The sequence below is a fragment of the Ailuropoda melanoleuca genome, chromosome 12 (assembly GCF_002007445.2).
Source record: "Ailuropoda melanoleuca isolate Jingjing chromosome 12, ASM200744v2, whole genome shotgun sequence".
Taxonomy (NCBI): Eukaryota; Metazoa; Chordata; class Mammalia; order Carnivora; family Ursidae; genus Ailuropoda; species Ailuropoda melanoleuca.
The window spans coordinates 23,209,844-23,227,566 of record NC_048229.1 but is presented as its reverse complement, the minus strand read 5'-3'; the positions used below and the strand labels follow the sequence as shown (position 1 = coordinate 23,227,566).

The 17,723-nt window shown below is 50.2% G+C and overlaps 1 protein-coding gene across 1 annotated transcript in view; it reads left to right on the top strand.

The window, feature by feature from the left end:
* The window catches only part of MYO18B (myosin XVIIIB), a 246,829-nt gene that overhangs the window by 140,991 nt on the left and 88,115 nt on the right, over positions 1-17,723 (top strand). The gene's annotated exons all lie outside the window — the stretch shown is intronic.

The window sequence follows — 17,723 nt, the reverse complement described above, 5'->3', positions numbered from 1 at the left end:
GGCAGAAGCCAAGGACCTTGGGAGGTGGAACGGGCTTGGGCTGTGCCAAGTGCAGACTGCGTGGCCCAGGGTGGCAGGGGTGGAGAGACATGAGTGGGTCGGACCCCACAGATGGGTGAGGGACTTGGGGAGGGAGGTCCCACAGTGGGGACTCAGGACTTGCTACCCAACCCCACAGGGAGCTGGAAACAACGCAGGGAAGCTCAGAGCCCCACTGGGGATGTTGCGCCCGCGGGTTTGGCGTTCCTTCTAACCCACGCCTCCCGCGGATAAGCCATTGGCGCTGAAGCCCGGGGTGGGGAGATGGAAGGCGTTTCCAGCTGCCTTCTCCATCTCACCTTCTCAGAGGTTGCTCTCCCTTCATCCTCCTTCTCTGGCCTTCTCTCACGCGGCCTCAGCCCTGCCACATGGCCGTGTGGGTGTATATCTTCACAGAGACTATCCCCAGAAGTCAGATGGGTTATCTGTATTTTTGGACTCTCAGGCAAAACAATATATTTCCTGGTGGCAAGACTAGGCTTTATTCGTGTCTGATGATGGCCATCCAGCCCACAGCACGTAATAAATACTGAATAACACCTGCCTGTTGAATTCAATGGGCTCATTCACCTAATGAGGAAACCAGGGAACAGAGAGGGGGAGAGATTTGCCTGAGGTCACACCGCCAGTGAAAGGCAAAGCTGGGCCTTGAACCTGCATTCCTTGACTTCAAAACCATGCTCTTCTCTCTTCCTTCTGGAGCTTACGAGGGTCGAGGGTCGGCAGATTCCCAGGAAGGCAGTGGGAGGCGGCTGAGTCTAGACACTGATTCTAGAACCTTCTTCACTTCCCATGTCTGGTGTCAGTTTCCCGTCTGTGAAATGAAAGGTTTCTTTTTTTTTTTTTTTAAAGATTTTATTTATTTATTTGACAGAGAGAGAGACAGCCAGCGAGAGAGGGAACACAGGCAAGGGGAGCAGGAGAGGAAGAAGCAGGCTCCCAGTGGATGAGCCTGATGTGGGGCTCGATCCCAGGACTCCGGGATCATGCCCTGAGCCAAAGGCAGATGCCCAACGACTGAGCCACCCAGGCGCCCCAAATGAAAGGTTTCTGGTAGAGATTATAGGCTACAGGAGAAGCCGCCAAACCACCCCCCCGCGCTTTTTTTTCTAAACTAAATTCTAGGCTTAATTCAGATTTCATGAGTTTCTCCATTAATTCTTTTTCCTGTTTCAGAATCCATCCCAGGGCACGACCCTGTGTTTGCTTGTCCTGCCGGCCCAGTATCCTCTGTCTGGGACAGTTTCCCAGTCCTACCTTGGTTTTCATGACCTTGACAGTTTTGAGGAGTACCGGCCAGGTATCCTGGATAGTGTCCCCCCAATCTGGGTTTCTGTGATGCTTTTCTCATGATTGGACCAGATTGGTGGGTTTTTGGAGAGAATACCCCAGAGGCTCCCTGAAGGGCTCTTCTCTCTCCATCACTCTGATTTTTAGCAGTTCCCTTGTTTCGCAGCCATGCTCTGCTAGGGTGACCAACCATCCTGGCTTGTCCCTGATGGTCCCGGTTTTAGGGCTGAAAGTCCCATGTCCTGGGCAAAGCCTGGACAAACCAGGACAGTTGATCACTCTGTTCTCTTCATGGCCATGTCAGAAAACTAGAATCACCTGGGCATCAGTGCGTCCCCTCCCTCAATCCTCACACCCTCTCATATGTGCCCATTTTACAGATGGGGAAATCCTGTTGAGAGCTGGAAAGTGATGTGTCCAAGGCAACACAGCAGCTAAGTGGCAGGGCTGGGATTCATATCCAGGGCTCATGATTCTAATTGTAGAATCTAGGGGTTTTTTGGCCTGTCTGTTGGCTGTCCACGTGGGTGGAAGACCCTTAGCCTTTTGACTTTGTAAAGATATTGGAGCACGTGGTCAGGGGCCAGGCCTCTTGGGTTCATGCAGCCCCTTTGCTCTTCCTGCCTCCCCCCAAATATTCCTAGTGCCTCAGCCTCCCTGTACCCCTCTCCCTATAGGTGATTATTTTTGAAAAGGAACCATGATGGTTTTGTGCCTTCCTCTTCTTCCTTTCTTAAGTATTCATGAGGAACCGTCCTCTACAGGGTTAAAATGTGTGTTCTTGAAAAATAGTGGTATTTTATGAAGGCGCCTCAAGCTGAATCAAAGAGCTTCATTCTTCTGAAAGTCCTTCTTCCCCATCTCTGCATCCGGCTCCTATCAAAGGGAATTCACAGCCTTGGCTTTCTGTTGCTGTTGTCATGGAAATCGTTATAAGGATGGGATCGCGTGGACCAGAGGTCAGGGTACAGTCGCTTTGACTCCCAGCACACGTGTCCTGGATGCCGGAGTCGGAGCTAATCAAATAAAGCGGTGATGACATTGGGCATCACTGTGTTTCCTCTCCCAGGGAAGGTATTTGTCCTTTACCTGAAGGCTCCAGGGACAGAGGCAGGGGAGAGCAGACAGGAGGGGGAAGGGAGAGGGAGCTAACTTTGCTGCCGACTATGGCGTAAGTGCTGGGTCTGGCACTGAACAACTTCGTTCATATGCTCCTTCCTTCCTTCCTTCCTTCCTTCCTTCCTTCCTTCCTTCCTTCATGATTTATGAGGCACCTACTGTGTGCCAGCTAATATGCTCCGTCTAGGTGTATAATGGTTAGTCAAAGAGATACCCTCCCTCGTGAAACTAACATCTTTTTTTAAAAAAAAGATTTTATTTATTTATTTGACACAGAGAGAGAGCACAAGCAAGGGGAGCGGTAGGCAGAGGGAGAGGGAGAAGCAGGCTCCCCACTGAGCAAGGAGCTCAATGCAGGACTCGATCCCAGGACCCCGGGATCATGACCTGAGCCGAAGGCAGATGCTTAACCGACTGAGCCACCCAGATGCCCTGAAACTTAGATCTGATGGCAAAGAAGACAAGCAGACGATGATTCAAATAAGTAGGAACATCCCACACTTTAATATGGGTATCGAAGGAAATAAATGAGGCTCTGGAATAGGGGCTTGCAAGGGGTCTCATGTAGCTTGGGTGGTCAGCTAAACCACCCCAGGAGAGGGAGAAACAAGCGGGGATTTTATGCCACGAGTCGTGTGGAGCCATTGGGAGGTTTGGAGCAGAGAGTGACGTAATCTGATTGACGGTTTAGAGGATCGCTCTTCCGTGCCGAGAATGGATGCGGAGGGGATGATGATGCCATTAGGCGGCCATGGACCCTTCCAGGAGGGACGAAATGGTCATCTGGGTTAAGTGGTGACGGAACTGGCCAGAGGGACAAACTTGGGGCTGGTTTGAAGGCCCTGGGACTTGTCGATGTTCTTGTGGCTGCAGGAAGCGGAGTATTTAGCTAATTCTCACCGTCACTGAAGGAGGGGCCTGTTTCTATTTTTAACTCATTTGAGTAATAAAGAAGCCGTCTCTGAGAGGTTGAGTAACTTACCCAAGGGCACACAGCATTGTATTCTGAAAGCTGTGGATGCCAACAGTTCTGTGCCCATGCAACTTGGTTGGTGTAATAGGGGGTCCTGTTAACATTTGGACCTACTACATTAACATAGCACCTACTGTGTACCAGGCTTTTCCTTGGTGTCTTGGGATCCCCAAATTTGACTGTATATCAGATAACTTAAGCACCATTTTAAAATCCCAGATTCCAGTTCCCACCCCCAGATAGTCTTTTCCCTGTTTTTCTTAAGTCTGGGTTGGCACCAGTATCTACCTTTTTAAGCCATCCTATCAGAGAATTTGGATGCTGGTCTTAGGACCAGCATTTGGGAATGGTGGGCCCCATTTATCTCTCGAAACTCCCTTTCAAGTCCGTTGGCAACATGTCCATTTTGCAGACGGAAAAACTGACCGTGAGTTTATATTAGTGTGACAGCTCTTTGTTCTGCTGTTTTAAAATGAATTAAGTTTCAGTCCAGAGGACTGAATCTGGCACCTGGGAATCTTGTGACCTTTGGTGTGCAACGTGACCTCCCAGAGACTTTTTCTCGAAGTGGAGTGTTTTCATTTGCCTGATGGCCCAGCACTTGTGGGGGGCTGATGAGGTCAGGCCAGGGAGGGGCTTCAGAAACAGGGAACACTCCCAGCAGCCCTTACAGCTCACTAACCGTGGCGCTGGAGAACCCAGAGGAAGGTTTTCTCTCTCGGGGCACGGATGAGGGAATTGTTGGAATGCAGCCGTTAAAGAACTTCTTGCATTCAGCAGATAGTGATACGGTCCCCACTCTGGGACAGATTGGAGGCCAGGCTGCTGTGGGAATAAGGAGGGGACCATACGGCCCCTTCCCTCGAGGGGCTCCCAGTCTGCGAGGAGCAGACTCTTGCCAAGCAGACTGATAAGCTCCTTACTGGGGGAAGGAGGGACAGTTAGCTAAAGGGGATGCCCTTACGTAGCTGTGGGAGAGGGGCTGGCGGCTTCAGCTGTCCCTTTAAAGGTGGAAATGAGTTGCTGGTTAGGGGGAGGATGCCACAGAGCATAAAGGGATAGAGGCACGTGGAGACAGGGAGCGTGTGCCTCCTGACGTGGTGTTGCTGGAGTATCAGGTGTGTGGGGGTGAGAGCAGAGAGGGTGATGTTGGTAGCTGAGACTGGAGGTGGCTCAGGAATGGTTTGGCTATGGGGAGCCATAGAGAGTTACGGAGCAGAGATGGACGTCATCGGAAGTGCTTGTAAGACATGGGAAGATTCCAAGTCCCAGCTGAAGCCCCGATGGACCCCGTGCCAGGCTCAATCAGCAGCGCGGGAGAGTTCCCTTAGATAGAGTATCTTCCAGAATATCTGGATGCTGCCCTTTAAGGACAGGCATCCTCTCTGCCCATTGCCCCACCATCTAGAACCTCAAGAGAATTATTTGGCTCATTCCACACAGTTTCCCTCTGTTGGGAGCCTTGGCTGTATCTCAGATAACAGTTGCAGTTTAAGACCCTCGTCATAACACATGGAAGGCTCCTAGAGGCAAGGTAGACCCTTTGGGGTTCAAATCCTACCTCTGCGACCTAATTAGCCGTGCGATTTTGAGCAAATCGCCCTGCCCTTGGGCCTCATTGCCTCACCGAAAAAGGGGAATGATCTTCCCAGTTATGGGGCCGGTAGAAAGCACACTAGGCCACGGATTTGAAAGAATTCTCTAAATGAGAAATCCTAAGACAGTGACTTTTAAAATGGAGAGCTCCCCATGGGCCCCCATGTCCCCATCACAGGTGTTGGCTGCTGGAAGACAGGTTCCTGGGCACACGATTTTACAAGACCTCGCGGAACGGGTAGGCAAGGCATCGTGTGGGGTTGTTCTGATGACACCTGTTCCTTAGGAGCCAATTACTAATTAATTCCCCTGGAACGTTTCCACTGGAAACAAACTAATCTGGAGACAGAAGCAATCCCAACAACCAAGATCTATAATTGAGATAATCGGCATGCATAAATAACATCTGTGAGGAGAAGATACTGGCACCTGACTCCGATGGGAAAGCGGAAGAGGACGTTTTCTCCAGGGCAGCGGTTGCTTTTTTTTTTTCCACCCTTCATTTGATTCATGCCTTTGACCTTTGTCTGTTCCCCCAAAGAGATACGGTATTTGCTTTTCGCTAGATGGAGGTTCTCCCCGCCGCCCAGCCCTTGCATTTACTTACTTCAAGCTGGGCACTGTGTTCATGCCTTCCGGCTGAGCACAGAGCTGCCACCGACTCTCCGTCATTGTTCCCCCTCAGCAGCTCTTCAGTCCATCCGCTCCCTTCTCCCCCCTCCTCTGCCACCGCCCCGAGCTCTCATTTGGGGTTCTGTCCTGTCTTCTGGCCTCTGGTCTTGTGCAAGTCATCTAACTGCCATCTGATCATTGGAGAGAGAATTTGGGGGGCAGGGAGGGGCAGATGGAGAGAGAGAGAGAGAATCCCAAGCAGGTTCCATACCCAGCGCGGATCCCACAACCCCTGAGATCATGACCTGAGCCAAAATCAAGAGTCAGATGCCCAACTGGCTGAGCCACCCAGGTGCCCATGGAGAGAGAATTTTTTTAAAATTTATGTACAGTCTTGGATCTTTGTGTTCAGGATTTATCAGTGGCATCCCATTGCCCTCAGAATACAGTGCGGGTTCCCCAATGTGACCCTTACGGAGGCAGAGTCTGGCTCCCGTGCCCCTGACACTTCTGACCAGCCGCTAAGGGACAGCTTGGGGTCCCTCACACCTGTCCCCACCTTCCCACCTTTGCCCAGGCTGTGGCCTCTTGCTTCTCCCCTCTGAAACCTCTTGGCCTGCGGAAGATCTCATTCTCTTCGGAGCCTGGGTTTGGGCATCGTCTCTGGAAGCCATCTCTGACCCCCACGGGCTGGGTGAGGGCCCACCTCCCTTCTCTCCCTGTCTCCTGGGTTTCGGTCTAGAATAGTACACATTAGTCTCTCACAGTCACTGCCTTTGCTTGCCTGGGTCCCCCATTTACCTTCCAGCTCCTTTAAAGGCGAGCACCGGACTAAGTGCAAGTACCGAGAGACTTGTCCAAAGTCACGAAGGCGGGAGTTGAACCCAGAGACTTCAACGGCTGGGATTTTAGCATGTGCTACCCCAGACCGTGAATGTATCTCCTGTTGGCCCTCTGCCCTCTCTGGGCCCTCGTGTCCCTTTGGAAAGCCCCGTATGCTACTGTAGGCCCTTCCACCGGGCAATTCAGGCTCAGCTCCAGCGTTCCTTCCAGTGGGCCCATTGGGCCTGGTGTGTCTTGTACACGATGAACTCCCAGCCGTGGTCGTCCAACAGCCCGAGCTCCCGCTGATCCCGCTGCTAGCGCACAGAAGACTGATAACCCTTGACTCCTCCCCAGTGCCTTTAGTCGGGACATTTGTTACCACGTGTCACCCATGCTTCCATGAGACATTGAAAATAATGAATCCGCTCTGGGAAGATGACTCTGATGGGAGTCTTTTGTGTGAGTGAGCACCTTCGGAATGCTTCTCCCCAGCCAGGAACCGCAGGACAGGTGGCCTGGGGATTTTATATGAAGAGACTTTTTTTTTTTTTCCTTTTTAAAGATGATGTTGGAGTGAATTGATTCAATATTAACATAACCTCCTGTCGGAGGAGATAAAAACCGAATTGTAATTGGGTGAGGACATGGTTATTGCGAGCCTGTTCACCCCACCAATATTGACACTTCCAATGCTGTTATAAATGCAGTGGGAGCTGACTGGTTTCACTGTAGGCGGGGAGTGACGTCCATATGCCTCCCCCAAAGGACCTGTTACCGTTAAGCGCTGTGGAGGGCCAGGCCCTAGAGCAGCCAGCCATCCCCCCCGGGTAATCACAGCCTTCTTAATGATGATGATACCGATGGCAAGGGACCATTGTTTATGCTGTACCAGGCATGGGGCCAAGCGCTTACATGCCATGACTTCATTTGAGCCCCTCAACCCTCTTGAATGTAGTGAACACCACGTGAGCATGGCCTTTTCTATTTGGGGCCAGAGTGTAGGCGTGGGTCTGCGGACAGCAGGTGCTTTGCGGGTGGGTAGGGACTCACAGGATGGGCCCTGGGTCTCCCTGGGAAGCAGCTAGTGTTATGCTCCTTCTAGGTAAGAAGAAACTCAGCATATAGGAGACTTGCCCAGAGTCACAGGGTTGGGAAGGAACTGGCTTGTGTGTATGTGTGTGTGTTTTAAATAACGTATTTTGAAAGAATTTCAAACTTCGAGTGGCAAGAATAGTTCAGAGGATCCATGTTTAGCCCTCATTTAGATTCATCAATCTGTAACATTTTACCACACTTGCCTTATCATCCTCTCTCCAAATTACCTTTCCCCGAATTATCGGGAAAAGAGTTACAAACATGATGCCATTTTGCTCTTATCAGAATGGGAAATTTCACACCCATCACGTTTTCGAATCCGGGGGTCGATGAACTACAGCCCACAGGCCGAATCCAGCCCAAATCCAACGGCCTGTGTCTTGTTGTCTGCTTTTGGGGTTTTTATTGTTTGTTTTGTTGTTGGTGGTGGTGGTGGTGTGTGTGTGTGTGTGTGTGTGTTTAACCCAGCCTGAGAGCTAAGAATGGTTCTCATGTTTTTAAATGGCTACATTTCAAAGTGGTTACATAAAGATAGCATCTATTTATCTATCTATCTATCTATCTATCTATCTATCTATCTATCTATCCTTCATTTTTTTCTTCTTGGCCTGCAAAGCCAAACATATTTACTTGCTGGTCCTTGAAGAAAAAGTTTGCCGAGCCCCGATCTTACCTGCTGACAATGCAGATGTTGCCTCTGGCCCCATTAATGTTCCTCGTAGTGATTTTTCTCCACGTTCAGGATCCAACCTGGGAGGCAAAAGCGCTTGCATTCAGTTTGCTGTAGGCCCTCCGTCTCTCTTTCTCTGTATTTTCGGACGCTGACAGTTGGGGAAGGTTCANAGGATAGTATCTATCTATCTATCTATCTATCTATCTATCTATCTATCTATCCTTCATTTTTTTCTTCTTGGCCTGCAAAGCCAAACATATTTACTTGCTGGTCCTTGAAGAAAAAGTTTGCCGAGCCCCGATCTTACCTGCTGACAATGCAGATGTTGCCTCTGGCCCCATTAATGTTCCTCGTAGTGATTTTTCTCCACGTTCAGGATCCAACCTGGGAGGCGAAAGCGCTTGCATTCAGTTTGCTGTAGGCCCTCCGTCTCTCTTTCTCTGTATTTTCGGACGCTGACAGTTGGGGAAGGTTCAGGGCAATTGTGTCTGCTCTTCCATTTGGGGGAACTGGAATTCGAGCCTCCGTCTTTGGAATTCCAGAACCTTTGGATGTTATGCAGGTCTGAGAGTGGTTCCCGGGACACAGGACTTNGAGAGTGGTTCCCAGGACACAGGACTTCTGATTTTAAAACCAGAGAAGTCCCAGGCAAACAGGGGGGAGCTGCCCATCATAGGACCAGCGTCACCAGCACCGACTAATTGTGAGGAAGATCAAGGAAGGTGCTGGGAGGTTTAGGGGAGGAGGTGATGAACCAGATGCCAGCTTGAGTGTCTTTTCTCGATTATCCGCTCATGTGGCTCCTCGAATGAATTTGTCCTGTTCCCGTGTTCTGGCCTGGGTCTTGCTATATTTTTTTCCTCCATTGATACATACAAGACTGACTAATATTATCCATCATAGGTAGTAGTTAGGTCATCGTCCTTGCTATTCCTGAGACTGTATCACGATTGGGCCATTTTGCTCAATGGACACGTGGGTTGCACCTAGAATTTGGTGATTAAGAATACAGCTACTATGCACACTTTTTTCCCGTGTTATTTTATTTGAGAGGGAAGTGCATGTGTGTGCATCTCTGTAGGGTGCAGACCCAGAAGTGTTGTATCTCTGGATCATGGTGCACGTGTTTCTTTATTTTAATCATTATTAACATCTAATGTATTATTTGATTCGGGGTACAAGTCTGTGATGCATCAGTCTTGCACAATACACCGTGCTCACCACAACACACACCCTCCCCAATGTCCATCACCCAGCCACCCCATCCCTCCCATCCCTCCCACCCCTCTCCCCCTCCAGCAANCGGTGCATGTGTTTCTTTTTTTTAATCATTATAAACATCTAATGTATTATTTGATTCAGGGGTACAGGTCTGTGATGCATCAGTCTTGCACAATACACCATGCTCACCACAACACATACCCTCCCCAATGTCCACCACCCAGCCACCCTATCCCTCCCACCCCTCTCCCCCTCCAGCAACCCTCAGTTTGTTTCCTGAGACTAAGAGTCTCTTATGGTTTGTCTCCCTCTCTGGTTTCGTCTTGTTTCATTTTTTCCTCTCTTCCCCTATGATCCTCTGCCTTGTTTCTCAAATTCCACAGATCGGTGAGATCATATGATAATTGTCTTTCTCTGATTGACTGATTTCGCTTAGCATAATACCCTCTAGTTCCATCCACGTCCTTGCAAACGGTGAGATTTCATTTTTGATGGCTGCGTAATATTCCATTGTCTATATAGACCACATCTTCTTGATCCACTCATCTGTCGATGGACATCTGGGCTCTTCCCATAGTTTNATCTTGTTTCATTTTTTCCTTTCTTCCCCTATGATCCTCTGCCTTGTTTCTCAAATTCCACAGATTGGTGAGATCATATGATAATTGTATTTCTCTGATTGACTGATTTCGCTTAGCATAATACCCTCTAGTTCCATCCACGTCCTTGCAAACGGCGAGATTTCATTTTTGATGGCTGCGTAATATTTCATTGTCTATATAGACCACATCTTCTTGATCCACTCATCTGTCGATGGACATCTGGGCTCTTCCCATAGTTTGGCTGTTGTGGACATTGCTGCTGTAACCATTGGGCGGTTCTTGAACTGTGGTGGAGGTAGCCGCATGGTTCTGCCAAGTGTCTGTAGATGCCTTTACTCCAGCCAGTGGAACACGCGTCCCACCGGAGTCCCGTTCTGGTCAGCCCCTGGGCTTGTTCGTTATTCACGTTAGCCGTTCTGTGGGAGGAGGTGTCCTGGGGTTCCATCTTGATCGCCCTGTAGTAGAGAGGTGGATTGCCTTTCCAAAGTAGATTGGCAATTCGGAGAGCTACTCCTGCCCGATGAAGCTGTATGTTCCTCTTCCAAACTGTTGGCTATTTTTCCTAGTGATTTGTAGGCTCTTCTGGATGTAAGCTCTTTGCTAGTTCTGTATCTTGCAAAGACTTTCTCCCGCTTTGGGAGAAACCTTGGGGTATACTGCTGCCTTCTCTTAGCTGTGTCATTTTATGAACAGAAGCTCTTAAGAGTAAGGTAACCCACTTGGTCAGTCCCAGTTAGATATCTTGGAATCCAAATTTAAAAGCACTTGGTCATAGGGGTGCCTGAGTGGCTCAGATGGTTAAGCGTCTGCCTTCTGCTCAGGTCGTGAACCCGGGGTCCTGAGATCAAGCCCCATGTCAGGCTCCCAGCTGAGCTGGGAGTCTGCCTCTCCCTCTGGCTCTCCCCCTGCTTGTGCTCTCTGTCTCTCTCTCAAATGAATAAATTTAAAAAATCTTTAAATAAATAAATTAATTAAATTAAATCATTTGGTCATAGAGACATCTGGGTGGTTCAGTCAGTTAAGCGTCTGCCTTCAGCTCAGTTGATCCCAGGATCCTGGGATCGAGTCCCACATTGATTGGGCTCTTTGCTTAGTGGGGAGTCTGCTTCTCCCTCTCCCTCTGCCTACAGCTCCCCCTGCTTGTGCGCTCTCTCTCTCTCTCTGTCAAATAAATAAATAAAATCTTTTTAAATTTTTAAAAATAAATTTAAAAAATAATAAGGGGCGCCTGGGTGGCACAGCGGTTGGGCGTCTGCCTTCGGCTCAGGGCGTGATCCCAGCGTTCTGGGATCGAGCCCCACATCAGGCTCTTCTGCTATGAGCCTGCTTCTTCCTCTACCACTCCCCCTGCTTGTGTTCCCTCTCTCGCTGGCTGTCTCTATCTCTGTCAAATAAATAAAAAAAAAATCTTTAAAAAAAAATAAAAAATAATAAAATAAAACCACTTGGTCAGGCAGAGTGTTCTGGTTAGCTGCATGTTCTGGTTAAGTGAGCGTGGTGGGGCAGGGTGGCGGGAAGCTCACCCCCCTACCGGGAGCTCAAGCCTGGACTCGAGATCCAGCCCCTAGAGGTTTGCTGAATGAGTCTGTGGTTACTCTCCCTAGCTGGGTCATTTCCCCCTGCAGGGGAGGCTCCTGCCCACATGGCTGGCCCCTTGTCCTTCCTGTGGAGCTGGCTGTCTGGACAGTGACCAGTGTCTGGGTCAGAGGCCTGCCCTCGGGGGGGAGCCGGGGATGGCCAGACAGGGGCTGGCTTCCCAAGGGGGTGTTCGGGGCTGGCTCCAACAGCATGGGCAGTGGGCAGCTTGGGCTGCAGACGCAGGCAGCCCCGCCGACCAGGACAGGTTCGTGATGCGCTGAGCTGACCTCTTCCCCTGGTCCTCTCAGTGCATGTGCGTGGAGCCCCTACCATGTGGGGACACAGAGGGGAACAAGCCCCAGGTGGCCTCTGGGAGCTCACTGTCTAGCGAGAAGACAGACAGGGAGGCACTCAGATGCTGCACTCTTTAGGGGAGCCATGGAGTGCTGGAGCAACGGGGTGTTGGAAATAGGATAAAAATGAGGGCATGATAGGATGGGAACGGGGGGGTGTTTTATGTGTATTTTATCCTGCTTTTCCAAGGTTTGTTTTCATTTGTTTGTTTTTCTTCTCTCTTTGGAGGACATCAGTATGCTCCAAATTCACGGCCACCAGAGGTGAGGTCAGGAACAAGATTCTTGTTCATATCATAATAAAAAAAATAAATAGAAAAAAAAGGAAGGAAATTCTTGAAGTCCGTTCAGTCACATAGTACCAGAGCAGTCCTGAGACCCTANGAGATTCTTGTTCGTATCATAATAAAAAAAATAATAGAAAAAAAAGGAAGGAAATTCTTGAAGTCCGTTCAGTCACATAGTACCAGAGCAGTCCTGAGACCCTATAACACAAAATTAGGAAGGACTCTTTTTTTTAATTTCATTTTTATTCAAGTGGAGTTGACATGCAATTATGTTAGTATATACATGAATATCATGTTAGTTGCAGGTGTACAACCTAGCGCTTTGACAATTATGGGCATCGCGAAATGCTCACTGCAGTAAGTGTAGTTACCCTCTGTCTCCGAGGAAGGAGTCTTAAACCCTCAAAGAAATAAACAAGTAAAAGGACGTCTGTTTTACTCAGCAGGTGGGAAGCCCATGCCACAGGGCTTACGGGAAAATGCCATGGATTTAAAATTCAGTTCAGGTCCTGGCCCCATTCACCACTTAGAAGCTGTGTGATCTTGACAAGTTCAGTAACCTCTCTGAGCCTCAATTTCTTCATCTCTAAAACGGTGATGAAAGTACCCACTTCACAGAATCGTGACATGCTGCAAATAACTTATTCAGTCGTACGCATTCGGAGAGTAGCTACAATTTTTCTGCTGCTGATAATGATTATTTTGACTCTGAAGAAGGTGGAAACAGTAAACGCTCAGAAAGCACTTGGATGCATCAATAAATCCGCTAGCACAATGTAAGGAAAACGATGGNGCATCAATAAATCCACTAGCACAATGTAAGGAAAACGATGGAATGGTTAATAGATGCTCAAATGGTTTGATCAAGGACACAGAGAGTAACCACCAGATGGTCTAAGGAAATCTCCCCTTGGGGCCCCTGTCATCAAACTTCTGAGCCGGAGAGACCATGGGTGGACCTGGCCTGACATTTTTTTTTTAATTTTATTTTTATTTTTAAAAGATTTTATTTATTTATTCAACAGAGATAGAGACAGCCAGTGAGAGAGGGAACACAAGCAGGNGACTTCTGAGCCGGAGAGACCATGGGTGGACCTGGCCTGACATTTTTAATATGTTTGCATTTAATAAATTTGTTCGATATCTGGGCCCTCTATAGTTTGAGATGCTGGTAATCCCCTTCAGGGAAGGCCTTCCTACTGAAGGTTAATTCTTCCGAGTGCCCTGATGGATGTCAAGGCCTGGAAAGTGTTGAGGTTAGCCCACCGGTGACACCACTTCTTAGAACGCTTCCCCATGGCATGTGATGCGGGATCCTTAAACCCTCCGNCTGACATTTTTAATACGTTTGCATTTAATAAATTTGTTCGATATCAGGGCCCTCTATAGTTTGAGATGCTGGTAATCCCCTTCAGGGAAGGCCTTCCTACTGAAGGTTAATTCTTCCTAGTGCCCTGATGGATGTCAAGGCCTGGAAAGTGTTGAGATTAGCCCACCGGTGACACCACTTCTTAGAACGCTTCCCCATGGCATGTGATGCGGGATCCTTAAACCCTCCGCGTCGTTCAGCCAGACCCAGAAATCAGGGTTCTAATTGCTCTGCTGAAATACCAGCATTTTCCCTCTCGGCTGCCTAATTCCATATGTCTAGCCCACTCATCTAGTAGCTTAATAAGTCCAAAGCAAACATTTTCACCAGGTATTTTAAGCAGGCAGATGGCTTTGCATAGAAAAGTAATGCTATTCATCGGGTTGTAGTTGATGTCTATGTGATGGGAATCTCAATTGCCCTTCTGGGGAATGAAAGGAGGGGGATGTTGCAGAGAGAATGCCTCAGGATGAACTCAGCGGGAGGGAAAGGCTTGTGTGCAGAGTGGGCTGTGTGGGGACCCAGGAAAAGCACGAGCTCGGAGTCCCATTGACTTGAGTCTAACCCCCGGCAAGTCCCCTCCCCTGCCCGGCATATGGTTCCCTCTTTTGTAACACAACGTGGGCTGATCCCTGCCATGCAGGGCTGCTGTGGACCACAGTGATAATGAACGGTGAGTGGCCCCCACGGTGCCTCATAGAGTCGGTGTGGTAGAACTCTCATTCCCTCCTCTTTTTGCCATTGAACAATCAAGAAGGGGTGTTGTTTATCCCCCTATGGGGAGGGATCCATACCCAGAATAGATAAAGAATGAACGACTGTGATTCTACCACAGGGTTTTGGATGGAGCTACGTTGATCCAACATCTTTGGTAGGACAGGATCAACAAACACTATCACCTGTGGTTTCGAGTGTTTACTCTGTGGCTGACACTGTGCTCATATTATCTCCTCTGACTCGTTCACTCATTCTGTGTCTGGCTTCTGGCCACCCAGCTACAATTGGCTCAAGCAGGGAAAGGGAAGTCGTTGGCCAAAATATCTGAAAAGCTCTGAGGTGAAAACGGCCTTCAGGCTTGGCTGGATCTAGGTGTTCCAACCATGTCATTGAGACTGTGTTTCCTGCCTTAGCACCTTAGATGTCACCTTCTATTCTAGGCCGTCTTTTCTTTCTTGCTAGAAAGAGGGCCCCCAGACACTCCAAGCTTACATCCTGCATCACAGAGAATGAACTTTGTTTCTGTAGTCCCAGCAAACTCCTGGCGTCAGCCATGCTGTTACCCCACAACGAAGCCCTCTGGCCAACAGGACGTAGTGCTCTGATTGGCTAGGCGGAGTCACATGCCCTTCTCGAAGCTTGATAGTTGTGTGTGGGGGGCGGTCAGCTCTGTCAGAAGCACATGGACATTTGTGGGGGGTGGATATATATACATACTTTTTTTTTTTTCAGGGAGGATGGGGTGCCACTATCAAAAGAAGGGAGAGTAGACACTATGCAGACACATTACAAAATTTCCCCTCTAAAGCATCTGCCGTGGGCACTACTGTTCTAGAAGGAATGCAGCATAATGGCTCAGAGTGGAATTCATATTGCACGTCTGCTGCTTAGTGTTTGTAAGACCCTCAGTAAGTCACTTGACCTCTCTATCCTCAGCACCATGCCAGCTCTAGAAATAGATGGAAATCACCAGGGACTTTATCCCCCTAACCCTCTCCACCCTGTGTCTTGGAGGTCTGACAAGGACCCCAGGAAGGCTCATCCATGCAGATGGACAGTGACTTGGAGCCGAAAGATGTGAGGCGTCTCCTGCCCGCCCCCCCCCCCGGGATCCTCATGGCCACACTGGCTATGAGGACCGGAGAGCGGACCCTGATAACCTTTCCTGAGGGGGAGTCCCGGCTGCCCTGTTCCCTTCCGCTCTCTGCGCCTCCTGGAGCACCTCCTGGGAAGGGAGAGCATTGGCGAAGAGGCAGTGGGCAGGGTCGCTCCCCTGACAGGGTCTGATCTCAGCCCCAGCAAGACTTGCCACCTGACTTCATAAAAGTGTCACTCAAACAGCCCCCCTATGGAAATAACGTGCGGTGAGTTATTCTTACGGCGGGTCATCCATAATGGAAAATCAGCCCGAGATGGCCCTGTATTTCTTCCTGCTCCCTAAAGTGTAATAAATTGAAAATTTTAAAGCTCGGCATTTAGATGGCTTGTCAGCAGCAGCCCGGAGCCTGCCCAGTGGAGACCTGGGGCTGCGGCGGGAGGGAGAGTGGGGGGGGGTTCTGGCCTGGCCCATCCAGATCCTACTGGCTGGCACGGCTTCGGGGTTCGCACCCTCCCCCCCCCCAGTCTGCCAGGAAGCCCGAAACTCCTCCTTGAGACGGTGGGAGCCCAGGCCCTGCCTCATCCCGGCGATGGGAGTCTGATGACTCATTCTCCTGGCCTCTACGACAGGGTTACCCCCCCCAACTTCTTAGGCCATTAAGGGAAGGAAAGAGACAAACAGCAGTGACAACCACCATTACTTTACTGGGGTTTTCTCCACGCCAGGCACGGTGCTGTGCAACCCCCTGATTCCACTCACTACCCGGGACCACACAGATCCTATGGTGTGACTCCCCCCATTTTACAGGTGAGGACACTGAGGCATGAGGTTAAGAGAACCGCTGAGAGAGGCCTGTCCTCCGGGTCTGGCTCCATGCGCAGGCTCTGTCCCCCCCCCCCCCCCCCCGNCCCCCCCCCAGTAGGATCTGGCACTCAGCAAAGGTCAGTTAAATGCTGGTTTCCTCCTCATGCCTAGCGGATGATGCTCGTTTCTTTGGCATCACCCCATTAATTCATTGATTCGACCTCCGAGTTCTGTCCATTGTCTCCCATTGCTCCCGCTCGCATTCAGCAGCCTCCAGCCTGGCCCTGGACCTCACGACACTACCAGGATGCCTCCCATGATAGCACCAAGCCACTGAGCTGACCATTCGCTCTGCAACTGAGCTTCCCACTTATTGTAATCCATCCTCCCTGTGTGGTCCAGACCTTCCAGAGAGTGGCTTTCCTTGAGGGGCAGTGGTGCCCAGCAGGAAAGAGCTTGGACTCTGGGGTTGGACCAGCCAGGCTTCTCCGCTGACCAGCTGCGTGACCGTGGGCAATTCCTTTCCCCTCTGCGAGCCCTGGTGTCCTCCTCTATCAGGTGGTCCTAAAGGTGGGGCCCCACTCCCAAGAGGTCTTGTGGGGCTTTTAGGAAGCAAGATGGAGAGAGTACAGTGTCCTGGAAATGGTCCCCAAATGACAGTAGCAGGTGCAACTGTTAATGCCAAGACCCATCAGGGCCAAGATAATCCTATCCCTCACCCAGAAGGAGCTACGAATAACACCGGCAGCCATGTCCCTCTCTGCCCGGGGATGAATTGCCTGGCTCTCTGCTTGCTCCAGGGAGACTGGGGAAAGGAAAGAGCATTTCTTAATAATGGATCACGTACCACCTGTAAAATGGAGATACAAATAGAGCCTTCTCGCTCCGGGGAGGCTCTGAGGACCAGGGCATCATGCTGCCAAAACCCTCAGCCCAAGAAGGAGCTCAGCAGATGGGAAGTGCTGCCCTCGTTATTTGTCGTTGCACTTTGCAGTTACTGACAGTGGCTCTCGCTTGCCTCTTGGCCCTGGGCCCGGCAGCTTGGCCTGGCAGCAGGGCCCTGTGCCATGCCTCCTTTCCACTGTTAGTTACGTGACCTCATCTCCCACAACGGCCCACCTGCTCCTGCCCGCCCGGACCTTTTCTTCTTGGCACACCCCAGGGGGTGTCCTCACTGGCTGCCCTATTTCCAGTCTTGTCCACTAGAGCCCATCCTGCCCGCAGCAGCCAGGGTAGATCATGCTACCCGCCCCCTCCATCAGCAGTTGCCCTACAGACTGAAAATGAACCTGCACTTGGTGGTCGGCTCACTAGCCTCACTAATGTGACCCCCCCAGCCACTCTTTCAGTATCCCCCTCCCTCCCCCTCTCTGTACAGCTGTCCAGCCACACCGGTTATCTTTCTGCCCCTCAGCATCATTTTCACTTTTGTTTTTGTTCCTGCCTCAGGACCTTTGCACCAGCTGCTGCC